Consider the following 27,130-nt stretch of genomic DNA (forward strand, 5'->3'; position numbering starts at 1 on the left):
CATCTTACCCAAGATTATACAAGACTTCAGGAAAATACAGAGACCTTGGAAATAAACTACTATGCATGTCTAATCTGCTAAAGATCCTCACATAGCTGTAGGCTAGTAAGTACTTATGAACATATGAGTGTGAAATGGTCTTTTGGCTCATCAAGCAAGTAGGCATATGGAAAGGCAGAAGGTGGGGGTTTCCTTCCAGGATGGAAGTTCAAAGATTTTAGGACTCAGAACTGAAGGTAGCTTATCCTCCTCTAAGCATAGTAAGGTACCATTGATGGAAATACAGATAATCAGAAAAAAGACAGTTAAATAAGGGCCCCGTCCAAACCTCCATAATGGAAAAAATGAAACTGTATATATTATATCGTAGCAGGGAAAACATCTTCAGTAGATAGTCCCCAGCAGGAGAGTGAGATGTCTGGTATAACTATGAAGTATAGTTTTGGTTAAAGTAGTGTTGATTTAGGTAAAAGAGGGACCTGTAGTACGTATCTAATGATTAAAAATAAACCACAGCAAGAAAAAAAAAACACAATAATAAAGGGGAGGTTGCCTGCATTGCTCATTAAAGGAATTGAAAGTGACAAAGAGACCAGAAGTACTGAGGGAACAATGTTAGAGATCACAAAAGGTCTAAGTTTGAGGACTTGTATAATGGTTATAATATGTACAGAATGGATAAATAGGCAATATTGATATATGGGCAAAAGAGAACTGAAATGTCAGAGAAAAGGACAATAATGCATTTTTGTTTCTTCTCTCTCATCTTTCATTTCTTCTTTTCTATTTTTGTTTTACCTATGATTTCTTAAAGAAAGTTTTTTATTTATTGTTCCGTGTAACTAGGGCTGAGGCTGCAACTGGTCATGCTATAATCAGTGCTCATTCATGGAAGCAAAACAAAATAAAATGAAATGAAAAGGACATAATGGAGTAGTAAGGTAAGCAAGAATGCAGGGTAATATTGGAGGTATAACTGTGTTATAAACTTACTAGAGGATTTTAACTCACTTTTTCTTTTGACACATCATGAGACTTATGGAAAATGGAGGGAGATTAAAGAAGAAACTTGAAAAAATTGGTGCAAATTTGAATGTTATAGTAGTTATGAACCTGTGTGGAATTCTGAAGGTATGTAATTGTAGAATGTAAGGCAGTCAAGGAATAAAAGATAACTGCTCTTTATGTAATCCTTTTTATGGACACTGACCTTACACCTGACTAAATGGAGGATTATTCTATAAGAACATTATAAATATGCAATGCTTAAAATAACCAATTTGCTGCCTCAGTCCCAACAGCCCACAATATACTAAACAATCCTAAATCCTGCACATCCCTTAGAAATTCTATGACACCCACTAAGAAATAATGATAAATACTTTCTTGAAGTTCATAAGCCAAACAAAACCTTTGGGAAAAGACTCTATTGTCACTCAGTTGCAAAAAAATTGGAACACACTCCCTTTAGCCCTTAGACTACTTAAAGACAAAAATGCCTTCAAGAAACAGCTTAGATCTTTTTTCCTATCAAATTGGATATGTTCTTTCTCGAAACTAATACCCAAGAAACATTCAGGGATAACCTAACTTAACTGTATCACTTCTAGCTCTCTCTCTTACTACTACCTACACATGTTTTTTCCCCGTCATATTCCATACTAGTTAGCTCATGTTACACTCAATTCCCATAATCGCTTATTACTGTTCTTTAATTTATCTATTAACTTCCAAAGTTCACACAAATGTATCTGTATATTTACTTACTTCATGCCTAGTACCTTGGTTCAGCAATGTATTGACCTTAGTCTTACCATAATTCTGCTTAGTTTCTTGCCATACTACGTGAACATTTCCATATATGTATTGTATTGTATTTCTATCCATTCTATATATTCCTTTATTACATGTTATGTAATTACTTCAGAAGTATGTATACTTAAAATGTGATCTGTGTTTATCTTTGTTCTTACTATTTGTTTACTTAAACTTTTTTTTTTTTTTTTTGGGGAGCTTTTCTCCTCGAGTCTCTGCTGAAAAAGGGCTTCTAAGAACCCAGACAGACTAACCCTGTTAACAAATGTAAAAAATAAAAATAAAAATAAAAAATAAAAATAAAACATTAATATGTTAAATGTTGTGTTCTGTCTTTTGGCTTTTCCCGGTTAGGGGTCACCACAGCGGAACTCCAGTCCGCTAATGATTGGCAGTTGATTTTTACATGCCGAGTTGCCAGCCCTGATGCACAACCTTCAACGAAGGTACGCCCATTCACGCATGTCTCCATGCAGAAGATGCTCTAGCTGAGAATCGAACCGGACAGCGTCTTACTGTAAGGTGACAATGCTACCGCAGCACCACATGTTAAATGATAGTTAATAATTGTTGTAACTGATACAAGAATGAGAATTTCTTAGGATGAAGGCCAGTTAGTTATCTAATTCCATGCCAGAGTTGCATAAGGATTTTCAGAGATCGATGCGGTAGCTGGAGTCCATAAACATATTTAATCAGATAATGGACTGTGTTTTTCTATTAATGTTTTCTGCTCATCATTTTATAAAAATGAAACTGCAAAATATTGTCAGCTTGTAGAAATTAATAATGAGTTAACCATGTACATCTTTTTCCACATGTGGCAGGAGATCAAAACTAGCAGTTTTGATTTGTCTGTACATGTGTGAGTTGTGTGTGTGTGTGTGTGTGTGTGTGTGTGTGTGTGTGTGTGTGTGTGTGTGTGTGTGTGTGTGTGTGTGTGTGTGTGTATGCATGTGTGTGTGGAAATTGCATATGTGTATGTGAGTGTGTGTGAACTCAGAAATTACAGATGCACAGCAAGTTGAGAATGCTGAAAGGTTAGCTAAGCAAGGGGGGAGTATAAGAAGAGCCACTAAGAGTGAAAGCAGAATAAATGCCAGTTTTATTAAGGGAACTAAAACGATCAGATATATTGAAGTTTACTTATTGAAGGCTTACTGTTTCTTCTTTCTCTTCTTTCAATTCTATTCTTTTATTTAGCCATTTTCTGTAGGTTAAAGTACAAGTGACAGAATAATGTTATAAAAAAGAAGCCAACTAGTAAAACACTAAGTCATGAGAACATGGCATCTATGATATGGTAACACATTTTTGAAATAATTATGTAGTGTGTAATGAGATGTGTAGGCAATGGGATGCTACATTTTTATTATGTTCCTACATTATATATTTTATATTAACATATCTTTTGAGCAAATGTATGGGATGAAAATGGTTGTGAACTTTGCTAACTTGGTAGACAAGGTGGAATACAAAAGTCTGAGACTTAAGGTACTTAAGCCTTATTATTTTAGTTTTTTTTCCAAGGGATAATGTACGTCCATAATGTGGAAAAAAAAGCAGACTCAACACACGTTTGTAGTTAATTAGGTAGAGATGCATCAAATTAGTATGTAGGTTTAGGGTGGATAATTACTGTATTCTTGAATATACAAGGGCCCTTGTACCTGCCTCCAGTGAAGAGGTTGTGGTATTGAGTGGCAAGCTGGTAATGGGTGGCTATATGAAGTGTAGTGAGGTATCAAAAGTTACTTTCTGCAAGACTGAAGAAAGTTAGTTACAAACTGAAATACTGTGGAAAAAAAAAAAACATGTAAAAAGTTGCAAAATCATACAAAAAAGGGAGTGGTCAAGTAATGCCAGAAGTGGTAAGGAGGAATTATTTTAAAGCAAGATGAGTGGGCAGACAGTATTAGGGTATACAAAGAAGATGTATGGGCATCTCTGACAGATATGCAGATTAGATCTGTGTATTGTCTGAATCATGGTGATGGTTAGTTTTGGGAGGATTTTTTGGGAACATAGGGAGCATCAAGGGGTAGAATCAAAACACTCCAGTTGTCATCAGTTTAATGCAGTTGTAGATCCTTGGAGGGAAAGATTTTGCAAGAAAACAGAATACTGTAAAAGTTGTAGAGAAGCTGAAAGTCAAAGTAAGGAGGGAGTAGGGTCTGTGGATGTATTTAGGGAAGACAAAAAGAAGAAGATGATTTTACATTCAGTAGGAATGGGAAGGTTAAGGCTAATGGACTGTGCAGAATATCAGTAGAATACTTGATGGGGGGGGGGCATGGTAAAGGTGAGGGGAGAAGAGATATGTTCCAAAACATTCATAGTTAGAGCAGTGGTGTACTTGGTAATTGAGAAAAATACTTGAAATGGGAATGCTTGATAATGGTGAGAAAAGAGCACCATAAGTGGCTTTAGGGAAAAAAGGAAGGATGAGATAGTTTAAAAGAACTATGGAGACAGACAATTTAATTGTAGAATAAGGTGATGCACACTTTAAGTCATGTGGATAAGGTAGGTTATGGAAGTATAAGGAGCATGGAAAAAGGAAAAGGAATCACTGGTTATACAAAATGACGGGTACCTTTTAAAGGCCCAAGCTATAGCTGGCCAAAATAATTTGTGGGTGAAAGTACAAGGGCTGAAATGAAAAGAAATAAGAGGGACAGAGGAGCAAGGGTCGAGGGTGAGCTCAGGAGATGGAGTAAGATACTGGTCTAGAAGTTGAATGAATAAATGGTGATAATGGTTTCATGGCTGAAAGATGAATGGGGTAGAATAATTATGGACCAGTAAGGGTTAATTGAGATTTTCCTTTCTGCACTAGGCTATATGTAACACATCAGAAGTAATAAGGGGTGGCTGAGAAACAAATCAGGCAAGACTTGAAGGAAAAGAAACTGAGTGAAAATTTAGGACGCAAGCTGGAAAGATGTATCCAGATGAAATGTAGTTAATATCTAGCATGTGAAAGGGTGGAGGAAGCATGATGGCCAGATGGTTCCATGACAGTTTTTTATAAGATGAGGGGGCAGGTTGCAAGTGATGCTCTGAGGGAAGCTGTGAGTGTTACTTTAGCTGAGGAAGGGATACCAAGACCCAGGTAGAAAACTGCAGTAATTTTGCTACCTAAATGAGGAGGGAGTGGACGATCCTGCAAATTATAGAGCAATACAGCACAGTGCTGACAGACCATACCCACAAGAATAATCAAATAGCACACTTTATTGCCAAAACCTAGAGATAGCTGACCACTTAAAACACCACGGGAACACTTTTGTCTATAAAACAGTTCATGGACTTCATCAAAACTAAAAACCTAATATACACCCATCTTATTTAAAACCCAGGAGAAGAAATCAATAATTGAATAAAAGAAGACATTATAATTATATATTAAGTAACAAAAACTAATGTCAAATTTCTGCAGCCTGAACTTTCATAAATACACACTTTTTGTCCACAAAGCAAAAATGATTTTTAAAAGATTATTTGAGCAACAGAGTGGGGAGGCAAAAGATAAGAAGAAAGTGGGAACAAAAAAGTGTGAATCTGGTATCCAGTGTGTTTTTATAATATCAGATAACTCTATTAATTTAGACAATTTTAATAATACAAAAGTGCATTTACATCATAGGAACTGCAGTACAAAAGAAGTGATGTTTACATAGCTAAGTAATGGAAGCCCAGGGATCTATGTTGGAAAGACCAAAAGGGGCTCTAGAAAAAGAGCTTATTAATACTGCTATGCCATCAATAGGGGAAAATATTAATAATGCCCTGTACAAGATTTCAATCAATTGCCCTGATTTTAATGACTTTACGTTTGGAATATAGGAATAGGTATTACAAGACCACAATATTTCCCAGCCCTGGAGATTGTCAATCACACACATCTGTTGATCATCTGCTTTGTTGACCAAAGTATGTCAACCAAATGGATGCTGACATTCAGGAGTTTGAACCAAAGTAACTGCTCTCATAGATGTAGGGATCTGAGATTTATGATGAAAGAATAGTATATCTTGCACTGCAGGAGTATCTGAGTGATGAAGAATCCTGAAACTTGTTTCCTTATCTTAAGTATAAGATATTTCATTTATCCCTTAAACAACAATTGATATTTTCTGCTGCAGATAATCCAGCTACTTCCCACACATCTTAAAGATTTTATAGCTTTTGGCAATAAATTATCCACAAAACACAATAACATCATAAAGTTATCTGCAAACAAGATATATTTTGAAAAAATGCTTTAGAGGATATTTCCTTCAGCCATAAAACTATTCGATATTTAGTTTTGCATTTTTGCATACTGAAAAGTGATTATATTTCTAATAAAAATAAGTAACATCTGATTTTTCTTTTCTTGAGAAACCAGGGATATCATGAGAAATCATCTTTTCATGTGCATTTTGTTTATGCACAGCTGCTCAGTTTCTACAGTTTATGTTTCTGCTTGCTCCAACATTTTAGACCAATATAAAATATCTTGCTCTTTCTTTATACTTCTCTTTACCTAAATATGATTCATAAAATTTTTGTAAGCATTTTTTTCTCACTGGACCTGGAATAATTGGTAAGATTTATTAATGGCTACACTAAGTGCAGCTATTTTGTACTTGGAGTGGTGCACTGCCCACATGACAGTGCACTATTTTGTATTCATTAAACAGTTCTGTACTTAGTGTAGAGCACCCAAACAAGAGTAAATGCAGAATATGCTAATGAAAGCATAAGTAGCTGAATTACATGCTAACTAACCAATCCAACATGGTGGAGCTATTCAGGAAGCTAAAAAGCAATCTTCTACACTCAGTGTAACCGTTTGCCCTGAAATCCAAAACCATAATTACACTTAGAAAAAAAAATACTTATTACCATTTGCTGCTCTATTGCCATTACAAACCTGTATGTTCAACAGACTTTAATTCAAGGTGCTGCTGCCAGACCTAGGCCAAGGGTGTTTAGAATTGATATGACTTATCATGGACTGCATGATACAGAAATAGTAGAACAATACCAGGTAAACAGGAAAACACTAGATAAAATATGCAATGCCTACCTCTCTCACCTGAGGCCAAAGGGAAATTGCCGAGAACCCATCCCCTTGGAAACTAAGGTATGTATAGCATTACATATATAGCTACAGGTACTTTTCAGATGTCCACAGGAGCTATATTAGGTCTCATACTCCAGAATATTACATCTGTTTCTAAATGCAATGGTACAGCATGTAAAGGAGGGTATCTCTTTCCCATGAACCCCACAGGACAGACCAAGAAGTATGCAGGAATTGTATATAGTAGCACTCTTCCTTGAAGGTTTGGTGGCCAAAGATTGCACATAATTAGAAATAAAAGCCCCACCCAATGGGCATGGAAGGAGATACATCAACAGAAAGGGTTACCACTTTGTAAACTGTCAAGTTGTCTGTAATACCCAAGGGATCATCTACAATGTCTGTCATGTAACTCAGGCAGTTTTCATGATTCACACAATTTGTACCTGTGAACTGTACACAAGGTTTTGTTTCTATGAAAGCATCAAGGATCCAGGTTATGCCACGGAATCATGGATCATGACACCCATGAGTAACCCACATAACCCCACTGAGCAAGGATACAATGATGCCCATGCTCAAACTAGGAATATCATAGAACATATATATGGCTTGCTCAAATCAAGGTTATTGTGTCTAGACACCTCAGGAAGTACCCTGCTGTAAGATCCAGCCACCTCTGCTGAAATACTTGCTGTACAATATTATTCTCAGAAGACAGCTTCAACAAAGACAACTAGGGACAAGACCACAGTTATGACTACCATAAGCTGGGCCAGCAGCTCTCACAGATACAGACAAGGAGTCTGAAAGAGAACCATCAGCCACAGATGAAATGTAGGCATGCACGGTATGGCATGGCTCTGGCTAAGATGCAAAGGATAGTGCATGCACACAAAGACATACACACACACACACACACACACACACACACACACACACACACACACATTGAATACCTAAAAGAAAGAATAACAGCTTTAGCACATACAAATATTAAAAATGACACCTGTCAAACTGTACAATCTTTACTTAGCAATGTAATGGTTGTATTCTGTTAGCACCAGGCACAGGCAAGCCCCCAAGGAGGTGATCTGAAACCTGCAGATAAAAACTGATACAGTTATATAAATAATTACTGTGTCATGCAAATTCTCATATGTCTCTAAGGTGATACATGTCCCAAGTGTACAGTAATATCCTGAAAAAGAAGTGAATTTCGCTAAAGAACGCTCAGCAGAACAAAAAAAACAATGTAAATATTGGAACAGCGTTGCACCACAAGTATTAGTATTTCATCTGAGTATTCAAAACTTACTAAACAACCAAAATGGCGAAAAGACAGCTTCAAAACAACAGCTTCAATAACAGGCTTTTACCATATTGAATCCACAATATATGAAATATAGAGCTTTGCTGTTGTAAAAGTCAAGTGGTGTTGTAATTCCACAGCTTTAAAACACTTGGATGTCATAAAAACAAAAAAACAAACATAAAAGTGAAGAACCCTTCTGATGTAAACAATGGACAAGCGCTTTCAGCTTTTTCAAGCCTTCTTCAGATCCAAGTAGGTAAGCTGGGTTCAGTGTTTAAAAGTTGGTATCATCCAATGAAACAACCTACAGTGAATGATGAATGTTAACCAATCAAGTTAGTCCATTTGTACACGCCTCCATAGCTTGAATTTAAAACTTTTTATTTAAAACTCTTTGTTTAAAACAACATGACAGTTTGACATTTCTAAAACAGACTCAGACATATTTTCAGAAGGAATATTAGTAAAGTCTTTTCAGTATGTTCTAGTTAAAAGAACAACCTCTGCATAAAAGTCAAGATTTGAGAGAAAAAGGTGAAAAATAAAAATAAAAATAAAGATGGTAATTTAGGGCGCTTCTTTTTATTTCATTTCAACAATTTATTTGGAACATCAGAGCCTAAGTCAGTATACCTAAGGTTTCTGGCAATGTAAACAGGTCATAAGTGAGCATAGCTCATTGCTCGTATATGTTTAAGAAAAGGTTTTAAGGGAACACAGCCATTAAGGCCAGGGGGGTTATCTGTCCTCAGCCGCATTATCCATTTGGCTTCCTTTCTCTCAGTCAGATTGGTCAGGTCTCCTTCTCTGGAAGTAAAATGTATCTTTGAAATGACCATGAAAACAAAGCTATGTCCCTCATGCTCACGTAAATGAAGGAAAAGAGAATTTGTTTCCTTTCTGTTACGTATATCAGATTGATGTTTGATAATTCTTTCCTTTAGCTTCATATTAGTTTTTCCAACATAAAATGCTGTGCAGGAAGTGCAAGTAGCTATGTAAACAATATTGCTGGTTAGGCAATTAGCTAATCCTTGAAAAACAAATGTCTGTTTAGTAACCGGATGCTTAAATGTGTTGCTACAATTGACTACATTGCAGACCTTGCAGAAGCCACATTTCTTTGTTCCTGATGAATTATTATGTACGTAGTTGTTACATATCCCATCATTTGAGCATAAGATCCTTTTGAGATTCTTTTTATTTTTTGAAAAGGAAACTTGGGTTATCTCCAACAATCTCTTTTAACTTTTTATCCGAAGTTAGAATCAGCCAGAACTTTCTGATCACCTAGCATACGTTATCATGGTCCATAGTGTAAGTCAAATTGACCCTTAAGTTAGATGTTCTTTTAGGTATAGCTAGGGATGGTGTATTTTCGCCTTCTCTGACCTTAGAGGAATAAAAAGGTTTGCCTTTTCCTTTACGTATGTCATTAATTCTGGTCTTGTTTAGTTCTAAACTTCTCTTTCCATAGCCTTGTTGGCTGAAATTATTAGTAAGCTTCTCTTCTTCCTGGAGAAAGGTTGCCTCTTCTGTACATAGTTTTGAAATCCTTGCAATTTGATTTTCAACAATGTTAGAGAAAATATGCCTAGGATGCATACTGGAAAAATGGAGCATGTGATTTCGCCACATATCTTTCCTATAGAGTCAAGTGTCTATTCCTTTCCCGGATCAAGAAATAATCTCACATCCAGAAAGTCAATCATCTCTCTAGATGTTTTTACATCAAATTTCAGGAAAGTAGTGGTCTGTGACAGGAAGTTAACAAAGCTTCTTAAATCTTCTTCTTTGCCCTTCCATGCAATGAAGGTGTCATCCACAAACCGATTGCACTGAATTATCTGGTCATTCCAAATGTTATTAGCATCCTTGGACCAAGCTCTCTCCCAGTTGGCTAAAACCTAGTTTGCATAACTATTGGCACAGGGCATGCCCATGGCAACCCCCATCTCTGCCAATAGTAGCTGTTGTCATAGGTAAACACATTGTACTCCAACACGATTTTCAAAAGATCACATATCAAACGTGATTCTACCTTCTCTTCAGTTAGAAATTCTCTTACTGCTTCAATGCCATAATTATTTGGCATGGAAGTGAATAAACTATTCACATCTAGGGTTACCAATAGCAGACTCTCAAGATCATCACGATGTTCTAGAGCTATATACAGATGCTGTAGAAACTCAGCTGTATCTTTAATCACAGTGGAGGCCCTAGGTGCATCTTTTTTAGTTCTTGTTCAATAAACATAGAAATAGATTCAATCAACCATCCTCTACCAGCCACAATTGGTCTTAAAGGTGGGTGTTTAAGATCTTTATGAATTTTTGGCAAGCCACTGATTGTTGGTACGTGGGGTGCTCAGTGATGAAAAGATCATGCAAATACTCATTAATCTCTCATTGCAATAGCATGTCATAAAGAACCTACTGGATCTTCCGTTTCATAATATTTAGTTCATTCTTACTAATCAAGGAATAGGTCTTTCAATCACTTAATAATTCTTTCATCCATTGGACATACATCATTGCATCCATTACCACTATGGCTCCTCCTTTGTCAGCAGGTTTAACCACAATATCATTCCTTTCTTTAAGCTCTTTAAGTGCCTGATTTTCTTCTTTGGTTAGATTGAAAAACTGTTTCCCTTTTTGAGACATTCTTGTTCTCATTAACTCCTCTTCACAGGCATGAATAAAAGAATCCACAGCTGGGTGGTTGAGGGGAACAAATGTACTTGGTTTCTTGAGCATAATATTACTTTTAATGGAACATTTATCATTTCCATCCCCAAAAATATACTTCAAAATAAGATTCCTTCCAAACATTCTAAGGTCCAGTGCAAATTCATTGTGTGTAGATTTGGTTGCAGGAATAAAGCTAAGACCTTTCTTTAATAGATCCATCTGAGAGTGAGTGACCTGAATGTTTGAAATATTAACCACTAAAGAGTTTATTGTGTTACTTTCTGTTAAATAAAAACAAAGATAACAACACAGGAGGCTCAGATGCAAACGTTTACTAGTGTATACCAGGAGGCAAAAAAACATACAAGTACAGAGTTTTGTCTGACATGATGCAGGAAGTACAGAATATTTTATAGTGTTTACATTCAGGTTTTGCCCACCTTACTGACGTGGTTAGTCACAGGGCATCTACATCACTTTTACTAACAGTATTCTATTCATAAAGATTGCTGATGTTATATTTTTAAAAAAGCTTTCCCTTGGGAATAATACAGCCTTGCAAAGCACCTGGTCAGTTATAATGTCTTTCTGTAAATGTTACTCCTTCAAGGTTTCAGGCCTGCTCGAATACAATAGTTGGTTCAGTCTTGTAATACACTTCTTTGTTCTTCTTGCAACATTCTTCCAACAGCTGTGTCTTATCTTGGTAACATTTACAAGGCCAATTGTCCCAGAGGAAGGAGAAGAAGATTTTCAATGCTTTATACATTTAATTTCCTGACCCAGCAGATAATCATTAGTGAAAAACATAAGCTTGCTGAGCTGGCTACTGCCAGGGTCAGAGTTCAAATACACTGCAGTTCCAAAGCTTCAAGCAATTACATGTAAAATCATTCTTATTGCCATATTATTAATAGAATAAAATGCATTATATACTATTTGCTTTTTAAACTAGCACTTTATATATGTTCAAATACATATTTTTCTAACATTTTCCTCCCTTTTAATACTTTTATTCTATTCTGAAATATAAACAATGTCATTTCGTCCCCTGGCCTTCTCCTTTAAGGACTTTCAACCAGGCAAGTCATTTAGTTTATACTTCGGAAAGAATTTCATCTGAAATTAATTTTTCTAACTCAATGTCTTGGTACAAAGTTTCAGTTACAGATACATCAATAAAATCTTTGATTAATCTTTTCATGCAGGGAATCCCACAACAGACACATGCTCCTAATAGGAGCAGACCCACACAAATAGCAATCAAGATGTTCATTAGGATAGAACCCCACCAACCAGACTCTGGAAAAAGTTTGTCAGTGGGTTTGGGCCTGGTTCAGTCATGGCCGATACCTGCTGTATTACCTCTAGGTGGTCATTAATTTCATGTCGATTGTCTGGTATAAACACACAGCATTTTTTTTTGATAAGTGCGCACGTACCACCTCTCGCCACTAGGGTGAAGTCAAGAGCCATTCGATTTTGTAGCACAACAGTTCTCATTGCATTCATTTCATCAGTCACTAGTTCTTGAGCAGAAAAAGTTGCATTACTCATTACTTCGAGAAGTTTTGACAGCTTTCTCAACTCCCAGATCAATTCGACTGCTCCATATGCTGGTAGTATTCCAGCCCAGGATATTACACTGTCACTCAAGTCCATATGAGTCAATTTTTCTTTGTTTTTTATGGAATGATGGTCTTTCCAACCAGCTTCGATTTGTCCCACTGGATTTACAGGTTTTCCGATTGGACCTTCAGGTTTCTGGGCTACATCTCTCACATTTCGTATCTTACCTAGAGGTAATTCTGCAGTATGTCTTATGGACGGAACCAGATAACCCAAAAAACAACTGCCGGACCAATTCTCAGGTAGCCATTTGTATGCCTTTTTCCCACAAACAAAATAACAGTTTTCTACTTTAGTACTGATGCGGGTTAATTCTGAATGAAACATTTTCTTGTCTATAATAGACAGTTGTTTATGTAAGACAGGATTTCTCTGCACATCACTTAATGTCGTTTTCATTAAACTCAAATATGAATCATAATTCGTATTACAAACAGTGCCTCTATCTTTAACTTTAATGTAGCATTTATAAAATATGGTTATATTACAGTTACTCCAACCCACTTGAAGTGTATCATTCTTATAAAAACATACAATTCCCTTCTGTGTAATAGGCAAATACAATGCAATTTTGTCTTGTGATCTTACAGATCCTGTATCAAAAAGTAAATTCTCCCAAGTCTCATTTATCCCCAAGGGGACAGCGGACATTAACAGTCCTCCATATGCTGTTGGTATAGCAGTACAAACCCAGCAATTTGAAATATTCATAGTCTCTACATATACACGCTTCATAGCTAGGTATGTGTTAAAGTTTGGATGCCAGTCTATAGATAGTTCATCACGTCTCTCCACTTTCACTTGTGTGGTTACATGTAGGAAAAACCACAACAAAAGGAAGATCATCACAATCATAGTCAATAAATGCATAGTCAACAAGATGATTAAGCAACATCTTTGGGGTTGATCTGTATTTTTACTCGTTTTGCTCTTGGCCATCCTGCCTTTGTTGTGTATCAGTCCGAAAATGTTTATCAAGTTGAAAATTCTTTACCGGTTTACAGTGCGTCAGATGGACCCAGGACGACCTCTCAGCAACTTTGACTGCAGTAGGCGTTGCCAACAGTACCTGGTACGGTCCTTCCCACTTTGGACTCACCCAATTCTTCCTCTTCGTAACCTTCAGCCACACCCAGGTGCCCGGAGTCACCACTGCTTCTAGCGGTCCGGTCTGTCTTTTATCTGAAAAAGAGTTCAACTGCAAAACAGTTTTATTTTTTAACAGTTTTCTCATGTAGCTAGCTAATGAGCTGTCAGCCTCTAGTTCTGCAGGCATGAGAGCTTTCCACTGTGGCACATAATATGCCCTTCCAAATATCATTTCAAAGGGAGTCAAACCCTTTACATTTGGAACTGTTCTCATGTTCAGCAGTGCCAAAGGCAGACAGCAAATCCAGTTTTTCTGTGTCTCACTCACTAGCTTCCTCAATTTGTTTTTTAGAATTCCATTGTACCTTTCCACCAGTCCTGCAGACTGTGGGTGGTAAGCACAATGATTCTTTATGGAGATTCCAAAGAATTTCCCAAGCTGGTGAATCATCTGATTAACAAAATGTGTCCCATTGTCACTATAAATCCATTCCAGTATGCCAAATCTGGGAATTATTTCTTTTACTAGGGCTTTTGCCACTGTTGCTGCATCCGGATTTTTAGTTGGAAAAGCTTCTACCCATTTGGAAAACATATCTATAATTACTAAACAGTATTTTTTCCCTTCACATTTATTCAATTCTATGAAATCCATACAAATAGTGTGGAACGGATATGGTGGTGTAGGAAAACTCCCTTGCTTGGGTTTGAATGCCCCTTGTGCATGATGTTTGTTACAAATATGGCATGCTGCACAACCTTTTTTTGTATAATTTATGAATCCATATGTTTGGAATATTCGATTTACTAACTGTAACATCCCCCCTGTTGAGACATGGCACTCCCCATGGCTCAACAAAGCTGCATATCTAAATAAATTAGACGGTAATATTGTTTTTTTCTCTTTGGAGACATACAGTCCATTTTCGAGCATTGCACCTCGTTTCTCCCATTTTTGTTTCTCTGCTTTCGTAGTTAGTGTCTGCATTGTTTTTAACATTTCTAGATCTAAAATCTCAGAGGGTTGTAATTCCTCAGTTAAAAGTAAAGTTTCTGAGTCTGAGGCTGCTTGCTTTGCAGCTGTATCAGCTTTTGCATTTCCTTTTGAAATTCTATCCTGTTGTTTTGTATGAGCTAAACATTTACAAATAGCTACTTTAGTAGGTAACTGAATAGAATCTAATAAGTTCAAAATAAGTTGCGCATGATTAATCGGTTTGCCATTAGATGTTATCATTCCCCTATTTTTCCATTGTTGCGCAAAAACATGCACTGTAGAGAAAGCATACTGACTATCAGTATATATGTTCACACATTTATCTTTCGCTAGAGTGCAAGCCCGTGTTAAGGCTATCAGTTCTGCTGCTTGAGCAGATAGGTTATGCTGTAAAGGTTGGGCTTCTAAGATCTCTGTATCTGTAACCACTGCATACCCTACTAGATTTTTCCCTGTAGGACCCCTTCTGCATGAACCATCCACATAAAATGTCACCTCGGCATCATCCAAGGGCATATCAGTGAGATCTTGTCTGGGCAAGGCTGTTTGTTCAATTTCCTGCAGGCAGCTGTGCGGTGTGCCATCCACAGGGGTTGGAAGTAACGTTGACGGGTTTAATGTTGTACAACATTCAATTACCATATGAGGTTGGCTCAGCAGTATGGTCATACATGAAAGATGTCTAGCAGGAGATAAATATGCTATTTTTTCTTGTAGTAAAATTATCGCGACTGCATGAGGCACTCTCAATGTGAGAGGGTGGAATAACACCACTGAGGCTAATGCCTGTACTGCCATTGCAGCTGCGACCACTGCTTGTACACAGTGAGGCAACGACCGTGCCACTGGGTCTAACTGTGATGAATAGTAAGCTATGGGGCGTTGCTTATCCCCATGCTGTTGCTAAAGAACTGACATCATGTATCCCTGTTTACAATCTATGGTGTGAAAGAATCTTTTGTGGTAATTCGGAAGTCCTAAAACTAATGAAGAAGCTATCAATTGTTTTAGTCTGCAGAAAGCTGTTTCTGCTTCGGGTGTCCATTGTAATATATCTTGTGCTGCCATTGGTGTTTTATATATTAAATCAGCCAGTGGAGCAGATTCTAAAGCATAGTTTGACATCCAGCTTCAACAAAAATTAGTTGTTCCCAAGAAGGACATCATTTCCTTCTTGGTCGCTGGTTTAGGTGCTTGTAAAATTGCTGTTTTTCTGTCTTCGTCTAATATTCTACCTTCATTGGATATTACATATCCTAGGTATCTAACCTGTTTTCTCCAAAGTTGTAACTTACTTTTGTTTACTTTGTGTCCTTGTGCTGCTAAAAATTTCAATAATGCTATCGTATCTTCCCTGCATTGATGCTGGGTAGGGGCTGCTAGCAAGATGTCATCTACATAAAGTAGAATCTGACAACCTCCTGGTGGGGTAAACCCTGCCAGGTTGCTTGCCATTTCTTGTGCAAATATCGTTGGACTTTCACAATATCCCTGTGGTAGCCGAGTATAGGTATATCTTTTACCCAGAAATGTAAATGCAAACCAATACTGGCTATCAGGATGTATAGGTATTGAAAAGAAAGCATTGCTTATGTCTACTACAGTAAAATATTTTTGTTGCGGCTTTAAATCGTTCAACAAGGTGTGTGGGTCTGGCACTGTAGGTGCTCTAGGTATTATTGCATTGTTTACAGCTTGTAAATCCTGTACCAACCGTCATTCCCCGTTTGCTTTTTAACAGGAAATAGAAGGGTATTACATGGTGAATCAAGAGATTCTACCAGTACTCCTTCCTTGAGTAATGCTGCTATTATAGGCTTGATTCCTTGCTCTGCATCTTTCCTCAAGGGGTATTGTCTTTTCTGTGGTCTAAATGCTGATTTTGGTGTAATAGTAACTGGTCCTGCTGTTTCAATAAGTCCTACATCTGATTTGCCTGTTGACCAAATAATCTTTGGTATGTCACACAAGGCTTTTTCTTCTTCTTCTAATAAGAACGCTAATCAGCTGTCTTCACTAGTTTGTAAGTGTACAGCTGGATGTGTCTGTGTTAGCCAATTCAATTTCTGTTTTTGTATTCCCTGCTCTGATAATTCTAAATCAGTTTGTTTTTCCCCTCTTGTTACTTTTTCTCCTAAGTCCGCCCATTTCATATTCTTATTTTTCATCAAGCTGACATGTGGTAGCCAATTAGATTTGTACAGTGTCATGAATTCCTGAGGTAATGAACAGCTTACCACACTGTTTCCCTCTGTATCCCAATACAAGGTTCGTAATACTAATCTGTTAGCAGGATTTTTGAATAATTCTTGCTCATATTCTTTATCAGGTCCTGGCATGCTACAGTAGTATAGAGTACAGTGTAACAAATGCTGTTGGTCAGTGTCAAGGGAGGGGGCCTTACTGATGGCTACATTCATCAGTTCCTCGGTTACTGCCCCTGGACCAGTCGTAACTAGGTCCTGGCTGTACCAGTAAAAAGTCTCACCCTCCGGTCGCACCACAAAAGTATCCATTTGTCTTTGTGCCTCCATACCCTGCATAGTGGGAACTACCACTATGCCAAATATCTGCATAAGATCTCTTCCCAGTACGTTTACTGGACATTTTGCAGAAACTACAATTTTACTTTTCTGAGTCATACCTGAAACAGGGTCAGTTATTGCTATATCATGGGAGAGTGGTTCCCTATATAGCTGTCCGTTTGCTGCTTTTACTAATATGTAATCAGGTGATTCGGAATATTCTGGTAACTTGGAGGGATGTATCAAAGTTCGTTTCGCTCCTGAGTCACACAGGAATTTTACTTCCCTCCCCTCCACCAGAAGTGTGACTTCCGGTTTTGTGTCTGCCAGATAGAGCTCCAAGCTCAGTAATGCCAAATCTAAAATTTCACTTTCTTCATCCTCTACATCTGCTTGCAATTCCCCTGTTCCTTCTACTACATTTACATTTGTCCTTTGTTTGTTAGCCTTTCCTGATGATTTCTGACTTTCATCACTATCATATAGTCAGTCCTCATCACCCTTACTTTCTCTAGGCACCTTTTTATTTAGCCTGCAATCCCTTGCTAAATGGCCTTTCTTCCTGCACTTAAAGCACTCACCTTTCTTTTTTCTCTCTTCAAAATCTTCTGACCATTTGTCAGATTGTCTATTTCCCTGGGCATTTTTCTTACCCTTTTTATCGAACTGTACTACAAAAACCTCAGCTCCATCTTCAGCAGTGAAGACTTGTGTCTTCTTTTTCTTTTTACTATTAAAGTGTCTTTCAGCATGTCTAGCATATTCAAGTAAGGCTTGTAGCCTACTTGTTTGATGATCTATCATATGCTTCGTAATAAAGCTACTGATAGGTGCAATGCAACCTTTCAAAAACGCATTTTTCAGTTGCTGTTCATACGAGGTATCATGTGTCTGATTTTCAGGAATAGCCATACCTTTATGGTTATTGAAACATTCCAATAATCTACCATAATACCCATCTACAGTTTCATTCTCTTGTTGTATGCATTGGCTAATGCAAGTCCAATCTGCTCTAGGTTTCCATTTTTCGGAAATTCGGTCTGTAAGATCTTTTACTCTGTTGTCTAGTTCTGCGTCACTATGTGGGAGTGGTTTAAGCTCTGCATTATGAGGATTCCAGGTGCCACAAATCATGTGCCAGTCTGGACCCACAACTTGTCTAACTACCTTTTCTACTTCTTCCCCATTCAAGTGGTAACTTAGTCTCATACCTTGTAAATCTTGTAAAAACTTTGTGTAATTAACTTTTGGATGAGGGATTCCCTCTGTAGCTTTCCGAATATCTTCCGGTGTCCATGGTCTGTACACTAGAAGAGTTGGGTCCTGCCCTTCCTGTCCTGCCTGAGGATTTGGTACCTCGATTAGTGGACAGATTTCTTCCACATTTTCCTCTAGTGTGTTTCTCCCTATTTGATACAAGTCTGTGTCCCCAAGTGTTTTACGTGTCCGGGACCTAGTTTCAATAGGATCTCTAACAAATGGTTTTAGTGTTCTTGTGACATCAGGATAACGTGGAGGTGGACCAGCTTGTCCTCCTGCTTCATATCCTGAAAAAGGCATCGGAGGGGGCGGGGGAGGAGGAGCCGTCGCTATTACCATATTATTAGCCTCTTTATCTAAAAATAACGTCTTAGCATTTTTAGTTTTTTGTTCCCTTCGGTTTACTTCCTCAATCCACCTGTGTGCCTGAGGAATGCCTAATCATTGTTGTTTTTTCGCCTGACCTTCTGCATCAGATTTAAGTTGTTTTAAGAGTTTAACTAATGAAATTTTATATAATTTACCATCAAATCCGTATTTATTAACCCATTTTGTATAATACCTTACATTATCACCCCGTTGTAATTGCATATATTTTGCGTCTTCAGTTAGGGCCGGATCTCGCGATGTTTTAGTGCACTGATTTCCCATACTAAAAGAAAATGTTACATAACCCTTTTCACCATGTGGTATTTCCGTTCCTTACACAGTTTATCTAGAATGACTGCCTACCTTATTCTGTTTCCCTGATCAGTGACAAAATATACAGTAATTTCCTTTTGTCCCTGATCTGTATAACAAATCTTCTAACAATAGTATTTACTGCAACCTAGTCCCTGATCTAAAACAGAAAAAAGGCAAATATCTTCCTACCTGAGCCTCCTGAGTCAACCAGTTTGAGACCGCTCTTCGGCCACAGATCAGAAAGTGGCCAGCCTCTCAAAATGACAGTTCAGTCGGAGGTCTTTTGTATTTCAAGAAGAACCGTTTCGGTAGCTTCTCCTGCGCAGTGTTCGACCACCAGTATACTCTGATCTGTAGCTGTCTGAGGGTTTCCAATTCAAGAAGGACCAAACTGTTAAATAAAAACAAAGATAACAACACATGAGGCTCAGATGCAAACGTTTACTAGTGTACACCAGGAGGCAAAAAACCATACAAGTACAGAGTTTTGTCTGACATGATGCAGGAAGTACAGAATATTTTATAGTGTTTACATTCAGGTTTTGCCCACCTTACTGACGTGGTTAGTCACAGGGCATCTACATCACTTTTACTAACAGTATTCTATTCATAAAGATTGCTGATGTTATATTTTTAAAAAAAGCTTTCCCTTGGGAATAATACAGCCTTGCAAAGCACCTGGTCAGTTATAATGTCTTTCTGTAAATGTTACTCCTTCAAGGTTTCAGGCCTGCTCGAATACAATAGTTGGTTCAGTCTTGTAATACACTTCTTTGTTCTTCTTGCAACATTCTTCCAACAGCTGTGTCTTATCTTGGTAACATTTACAAGGCCAATTGTCCCAGAGGAAGGAGAAGAAGATTTTCAATGCTTTATACATTTAATTTCCTGACCCAGCAGATAATCATTAGTGAAAAACATAAGCTTGCTGAGCTGGCTACTGCCAGGGTCAGAGTTCAAATACACTGCAGTTCCAAAGCTTCAAGCAATTACATGTAAAATCATTCTTATTGCCATATTATTAATAGAATAAAATGCATTATATACTATTTGATTTTTAACTAGCACTTTATATATGTTCAAATACATATTTTTCTAACATTTTCCTTTTCTTTCTCTCTTTGCTTACAGATCTCCCTGTTCGAGAGACTTTGTTCATCAATGAAAAAGGGAGCTGCTCTGTGATGTTAACATGTTGTGCTCCTCTATTAGGTATTGTTCCTAGTAGATGACCATTGATACCAGTACTATTAGAAGGACTGGTATTATTGACATTAATAATTGCATCTGAGTCATGTTCTTGTTCGATAACATAAGCATTTTCATTGGTGACAATACTCCCATTCGGGACTGTTCTGACTATAGGCTCTTGTTTGTCCATGTGATGGGCTTGTGCACTAACCAAAAGATCTCGAGATCTATGGTTATTATTATTGGTGTGCAGAGTTGTACCTCTCTGCTCAGGATTTCTATCTTCTTTCCGTGGATGCTCATTGAAGTTTCAGACTTTAGGCCATTCAAATAAATGGCCTTTCTGTATATCATTAAAGTCTCTCATTAATTTCTGACTTTTAATGCCTTTTAGCTTAACTTCATATGCTGTTAGCTTATCCTGTAAATTCTCCAATTTTATGAAGTTATTATCAGACAAATTCATACTTTCAAGTTCTTTTTGTTTCTCCTCTATCAAGTTGCTCATTTCTTCTTCTTGAGGCTTGAAGAAGTTGACCAGCAGTTTCATATAACTGAAACTTGTCTGTATATTAATCGCTTGCCATTTGGCCAAAAGCTCAGGGTAGGTGTTTCCATAACTGGGCATACATCTAACCCTGAGACCTCTAGGAATAACCTGATGATGTAGGCAGTCTTCCATATGGAAGAATTGCCATTGCAATCTCTTTAGCTTAAAGGCTGCATTTTCAACTGTTTTAAAAATAGACTCAAAGTTTAGGTCAACCTTTTCAGTTTCCACAACTGAAAACTCAGTTGTTGCAAGATTCAACTGAATCAGTGGATTAATTGCACCAGACATAAAGCCTGTTGCTAACTTCTTTCTTTCCATGTCAATTAAATCTAGAGACATTGCATGGAAAAGGCAATAAAAAAGTAAAAAAGTAGTGACTCTTAATACAAACTGCTGTTACAAACTGTATGCGGAATACACAGCAAACAAAAGTCAAATCCAGAAAAAGAAGTGAATTCTGCTAAAAAACGCTCAACAGAGCAAAAAACAATGTAAATATTGGAAGAGCGTTGCACCACAAGTATTAGTATTTCATCTGAGTATTCAAAACTTGCTAAACAACCAAAATGGTGAAAAAACTGCTTCATATCAACAGCTACAATAACAGGCTTTTATCATATTGAATCCACAATATATGAAATATAGAGCTTTGCTGTTGTAAAAGTCAAGTGGCATTGTAATTCCACAGCTTTAAAACATGTGGATGTCATAAAAACAGAAAAAACAAACATAAAAGTGAAGAACCATTCTGGTGTAAACAATGGACACGCGCTTTCAGTTTTTTCAAGCCTTCTTCAGAAGGTATACTGAGTTAGGCTCTGATGTCCCAAAGAAATTGTTGAAATGAAATAAAAAGTGTCCTAAATGACCATCTTTATTTTTATTTTTCACCTTTTTCTCTCAAGTCTTGGCTTTTATGCAGAGCTTGTTCTTTTAACTAGAACCTACTGAAAAGACTTTACTAATATTCCTTCTGAAAATTTGTCTGAGTCTGTCTTAGAAACGTCAAACTTTCATGTTGTTTTAAACAAAGAGTTTTAAATAAAGAGTTTTAACTTCAAGGTATGGAGGTGTGTAGCAAGGGACTAACTTGATTGGCTAACATTCATCATTCACTGTAGGTTGTTTCATTGAATGATAACAACTTTTAAACACTGAACCCAGCTTACCTACTTGGATCTGAAGAAGGCTTGAAAAAGCTGAAAGTGCTTGTCCATTGTTTACATCAGAAGGGTTCTTCACTTTTATGTTTGTTTTTTCTGTTTTTATGACATCCACATGTTTTAAAGCTGTGGAATTACAACGCCACTTGACTTTTATAACAGCAAAGCTCTATATTTGATATGTTGTGGATTCAATATGGTAAAAGCCTGTTACTGAAGCTGTTGTTTTGAAGCTGTCTTTTCACCATTTTGGTTGTTTAGCAAGTTTTGAATACTCAGATGAAATACTAATACTTGTGGTGCAATGCTCTTCCAATATTTACAAAGTGTACAGTAATGTCAGTAATACCTTATGATTAATGTTTGCAACACACAGCTATGGATTTTGCTCACTAATGTGCATTATATAAACCAGCCAGCAGATCAAAGTTAACATCATTTGCACAAGCATAAAAGTAAGCAAGACTTAAACATTAACTAGAATAAAACTATAACCTGAAGTGTCTGATTTGTCTGGCTTCTTAGCTCAGCTTGAATTTTCTATAAGAAAATTGTTGAATTTTCTGTAAGTAAATTATTTTCTTCTTTAGCTGAAACAGTATTGTTAAAGGTAGAGGCTATACTATTTACAATCTGCCTTAGTGGTTGCTTGGCTGATTTCTAAAAGCTCTTGGGTTTGTTTGTTCTGGTTTGTACAGATTTGCTATACAGATTAATTGTTATCCTGGTCTTTGCTTAACTAAGTCTATATATCACTGATCCAAAACATATTCCTGGACATTTTGGCAGATATATTGGCATGATATACTGTGGATGACAAGCTGTAGTGTCCGATTTATCTGGCTTCTTACATCAGTTTGAATGTTTCCCCAACCTTACCACCCTTTTGCTATTGTTGTTTTACAACCCAGTGTTTCTGGCTTTCATCCCTTATGGTAATCTGACTAATAAGTCCCTCCTTCCCCCTCTGATTGCTATTTTCAAATCCATAGCCTGATTGTACTTTTCGCACCCATTGTTTTACATAGATCCATCATACTGAGAGCCCTCATAACAAGCAAGTATTGTTCTTTAGCTAACCTCCTTTACTACAAATCACCATTTTCACAAATCTCACATCTGCTTAGCATCCTTGCAATACTCTGAGAGGAGATCCTGAATAAATCCTGTGTCATCCCTGCCAGACAATAGATTTGTTTTACTGTTTTACAATTAATTTAACTGCATTATCTGCTGATTTTGCACTTTAAATTTTTTTCAAGTACCTCTGATAGGGTACTGTTTGCTGACTGCAAAGAACTACACTTGTGAGAAGTTTTACTGGAAATGTTACTGTGTAGGTTGTTGCATTTTTGTTGGCACTTAATTATAGTGTTCCTTCAATCTTGGCGTTGCTCAAGAGATTATACACAGTTTTCTTTGTTTTAAGTATTTATATAAATCTGGCATGTTTGAAAAGCTCCTGGTTGATTCCCACACAGCTCATCAACTCTTACTGTCCTCACCCAAGCCTCTGCTGTGTTTTCCTTGCATATCATGCAATCCAGACACAAGCTAAGTAGTTGCAGTTAAAAACTGATCTTCCAGAAGCTATTTTAGTGATTGACTACTGACTTTTTGTTTCATTTGTGCACTTATCTATATTTAAGACTAAAATTATTGCATTTGCTCAAACTGTCTTGCTATTGGCCTGATTGACTTGAAATCCCCTTGTCGGGCTAGTTTTTAAAATTGATGTGTTAGCATACACTCTCAAGGAATGTTTTTTTGTATTTTTACATTATGAGGACTGAGATATTGCATCTAGTAGCAGTAGGTGGAGGCCTGGTCTATCTCAGTTGGAAAACATAGAAGTTCACCTGTCAAACTAGCCCTGGGACTGTAACTTGCAGTTTAGTGATGCATTGCACAGACTCAAGCTCAGAACAGCTAGTATGTGCATAAGACAGCACTAATGCCATATCCTAGAACTATCTAACACCATATCCTAACACTATTCAATATTAGTCCCCTACTCTAGACACCATTTAAGAAGACTTCCTTAAAACCCAGTCCTCAAACCCTAATACTCCACCCAAATATAGACCCAGACATCATGGTTATGTAATTTCTAAATGTCTCTAGAGCCAGTTTGGTAGATAAGGGCATCCTGTGACAATATAGTAATTGTTCCATATTCACTGACAGCCTTTTAATCCTTAAAGAAATCAACACATTATGCAGGAGATTACATACACAAATGTGTTGGAGGCAAAAATCTTGCATACAAACAAGGTTGTCAAGAACAAACACACTATCCCCAAGATTTAATAAACTCCATGTAGGAATAGTGCAAGCCCTACATGGAGTGTACCGTGGCTGTGTCTGCAGCTCCCCCTCAGCAGCACGCCTTGCATATTAATGAAGGTGCACTACTGAGAAAGAGCCATGTACACGGTTACTGAATCAGTGTTGGGGGTGTGTTACAATGCTCAGAGATGTGTAACACACCCCTACACTGTCAAAGTGCCAGACGGCACTAATATTACATAAATATGTGTGTACTCAGATAGTTGTACCAAGTTATATGTAGAGGGGTGTGTTACAGTGTCCGTAACACACCCCTTGCACTGTCAAAGTGCTGGATGGCACTAAAATATTCAATAAATATGTGTGTACTCAGCCAGTTGTACAATTTCTATGTAAGGAGTGTGTTACAGTGTCTGTAACATACCCCTTGTACTGTCAGAGTGCTGTATAGCATTGAAATTAAATGTGAAAATGTCATTGTCCCTTTTTTTTATTTTTATTTTTGTGTGTGTATTTGCATCACATGGCATGAAGCTTAGCAAGAAACATGTGCCAAACATCTAAAAAATAGAAACCAGATGCTTTTTATTTTAATAGAAAAGGTCAAGTTTCAGCATTGCTAAGCAGGCTTGCACATTGCATCACATCACTCAGTAGTGCTTAAACATAACTGAGAGCTATATAGAACAGTATAGCCCTGATCACCATATCCTCTGTAGCTGAATGGTTAGAGAGATGGCCTCGTGTGCAGTAGGTGCATGGTTTGAATACAGGTCATTCAGCTTTTTACATGCGATAGGGAAATGTTGTAAATATTTTTTTTTATGTATACATTGAAATGTGTTAACCGGGTTAGTCCAGCTGGACCGGAAGCCTATTTTTAATGGAGACTCAAGGATAAAAGCCCCCAATTACACACAAGTGCCCAATACATTAAAGTAACACTGCCAGATAACATAGTGAAATGCATATGTTTAGGGGATATAAAGTAAAATAGGTACATATAATAATAAATTATCATTAATGAACAAATACTTTCAGAAATTTTTTTTAGATTTTATAAACTCTGGTTTGCCTGTAGCTAAGCTCTGCTAAGCCAAGCCAAGCAATACTCAAACAGGACCTGTTTGAACAGTACTTAGTGACGTGCAGCTCTGCTTTGCTGGTTTGGGCACTGCTTAGTTTAGTTTAAGCAGTCCTCAGCTCAGCTAAGCAGATTTGTACACTTCTAAACATTGCTAAGCATTGCCAGTTTAAGCACTGCTCAGCTAAGCTTAACAGGTTTGCATGGTGCTAAGCTTCACTTAGCATTTTTAGAAATGGTCCAATGGTGGCAAAGGGCATTAAAACAACATTATTTAAACTAAGGTGGGAATATCGCCAGAACCTTTTGGAGTTTAATCACTGCAGGAGCCATGGCTGAAGTTGGAGAGGGAGCGTGCTTCTGGGCATAGAACTGGGGCATGTTGGAGTCCAGGTTCATGGCTGGCATCCTTGTCAAAGACCATGGTGACAGACTGCTGCAGGGCCAGTACCAGGGCTCTGAATACAAGTCCAAGGCCTGGGACCATCTAGCAAGTGACCTCACCAATGCAACTGGAATCTCCCACTCTGGTGAGCAGATGCATCATCATTGTGATGACTTAAAGCAAAGGACGGGGGGCTCTTGACCCAATGGATCCAAGATGCTCAGGACCAGAATGCCCCAGAAGTTTGTAAGTATAGGAACCAGTGATTTATCAAATTGTAGTATGAATATTTGATAGACAGGTATGCATAATGGTGTGTCTTCCCCCCACAGCTGTGGAGTACAGGGCTCACAACCTGGAGGCCCATGCAGGGTGCCTGACCAGGATCCACCGAGACTGTAGTAACTACAGATATATCTCGCAATATATAGTTATCCAATTAAGAAAGAGTACAGTAGTAACTGCCAGTAGGTATAGTCTGTTGTGAGTGCACTGCAATGAATGTGTACATAGACCTGGACTGATATAAGTGAGCATTGCCAGGTACAGCTCAATATAGATGAAAGCATGAAACATGCTACTGCTAAGTAAAGAAAGTTGATAGAGCATTAATAATATTTGGGAATAACATGCGGATACCGTATTAATAATACATGTTCTGGTAACAATGTACACTGCACTGAAAATGTGAAGGGAACAAATTAACTGCATTCCTAATCTATAGCAAATACACTACAACTGCAGTCAGAACTGTGAGGAAATAAAGGCAGTACTGCTTAGATTGTGTGATAGCAGATGTGTTCCAATGCCTGGATTATTTAAACTGTGGAACAATAAAGATTGTCAGCTTTATACCAATCAGTATGTCATGTCACCCTCAATAAATCTGTGATCTGACAATTGTTCTGTGTTTTCTGTGCTGTTTTTCAAGAAAACAAATCTTACAAGTTTTGTGAAGTAACCATGGGTATCACGCCATGAAGTGAATGAAGGCTGGCTAATAAATAACTGTCACACTAAATTGTAGATGTACAGCTGTACTACAAGATGTAATGCAATAAGATATTTGTTCTGCACTAATCTCTGAATCTACAGTAGTACTGTCTAAGGTATTATAGAGTGTTTCTCCCAGGATTGTCTTGTGTTAACCTTTGCATTTCAGCTATATGCATCCCTAAAAGTAGGTACACTGATGCAGTCAACTATAAAAGTGTAATAGCTGTAGACTGCAAATATACCATCTGCAAATGTATATGGGTCAGGTAGGCAACCTAGCACCCCAATATGGTTTGTACAGATCACACATATTCCCATCCATGAGAGGTTAATTGTGTACATCTGCATTCCAAGTATTAAGACACAGTTCACCTACTATCTCTGTCAT

Source organism: Protopterus annectens, chromosome 2.part2 (genome assembly GCF_019279795.1).
Source record: "Protopterus annectens isolate FY-2018-M chromosome 2.part2, PAN1.0, whole genome shotgun sequence".
Classification (NCBI taxonomy): Eukaryota; Metazoa; Chordata; order Ceratodontiformes; family Protopteridae; genus Protopterus; species Protopterus annectens.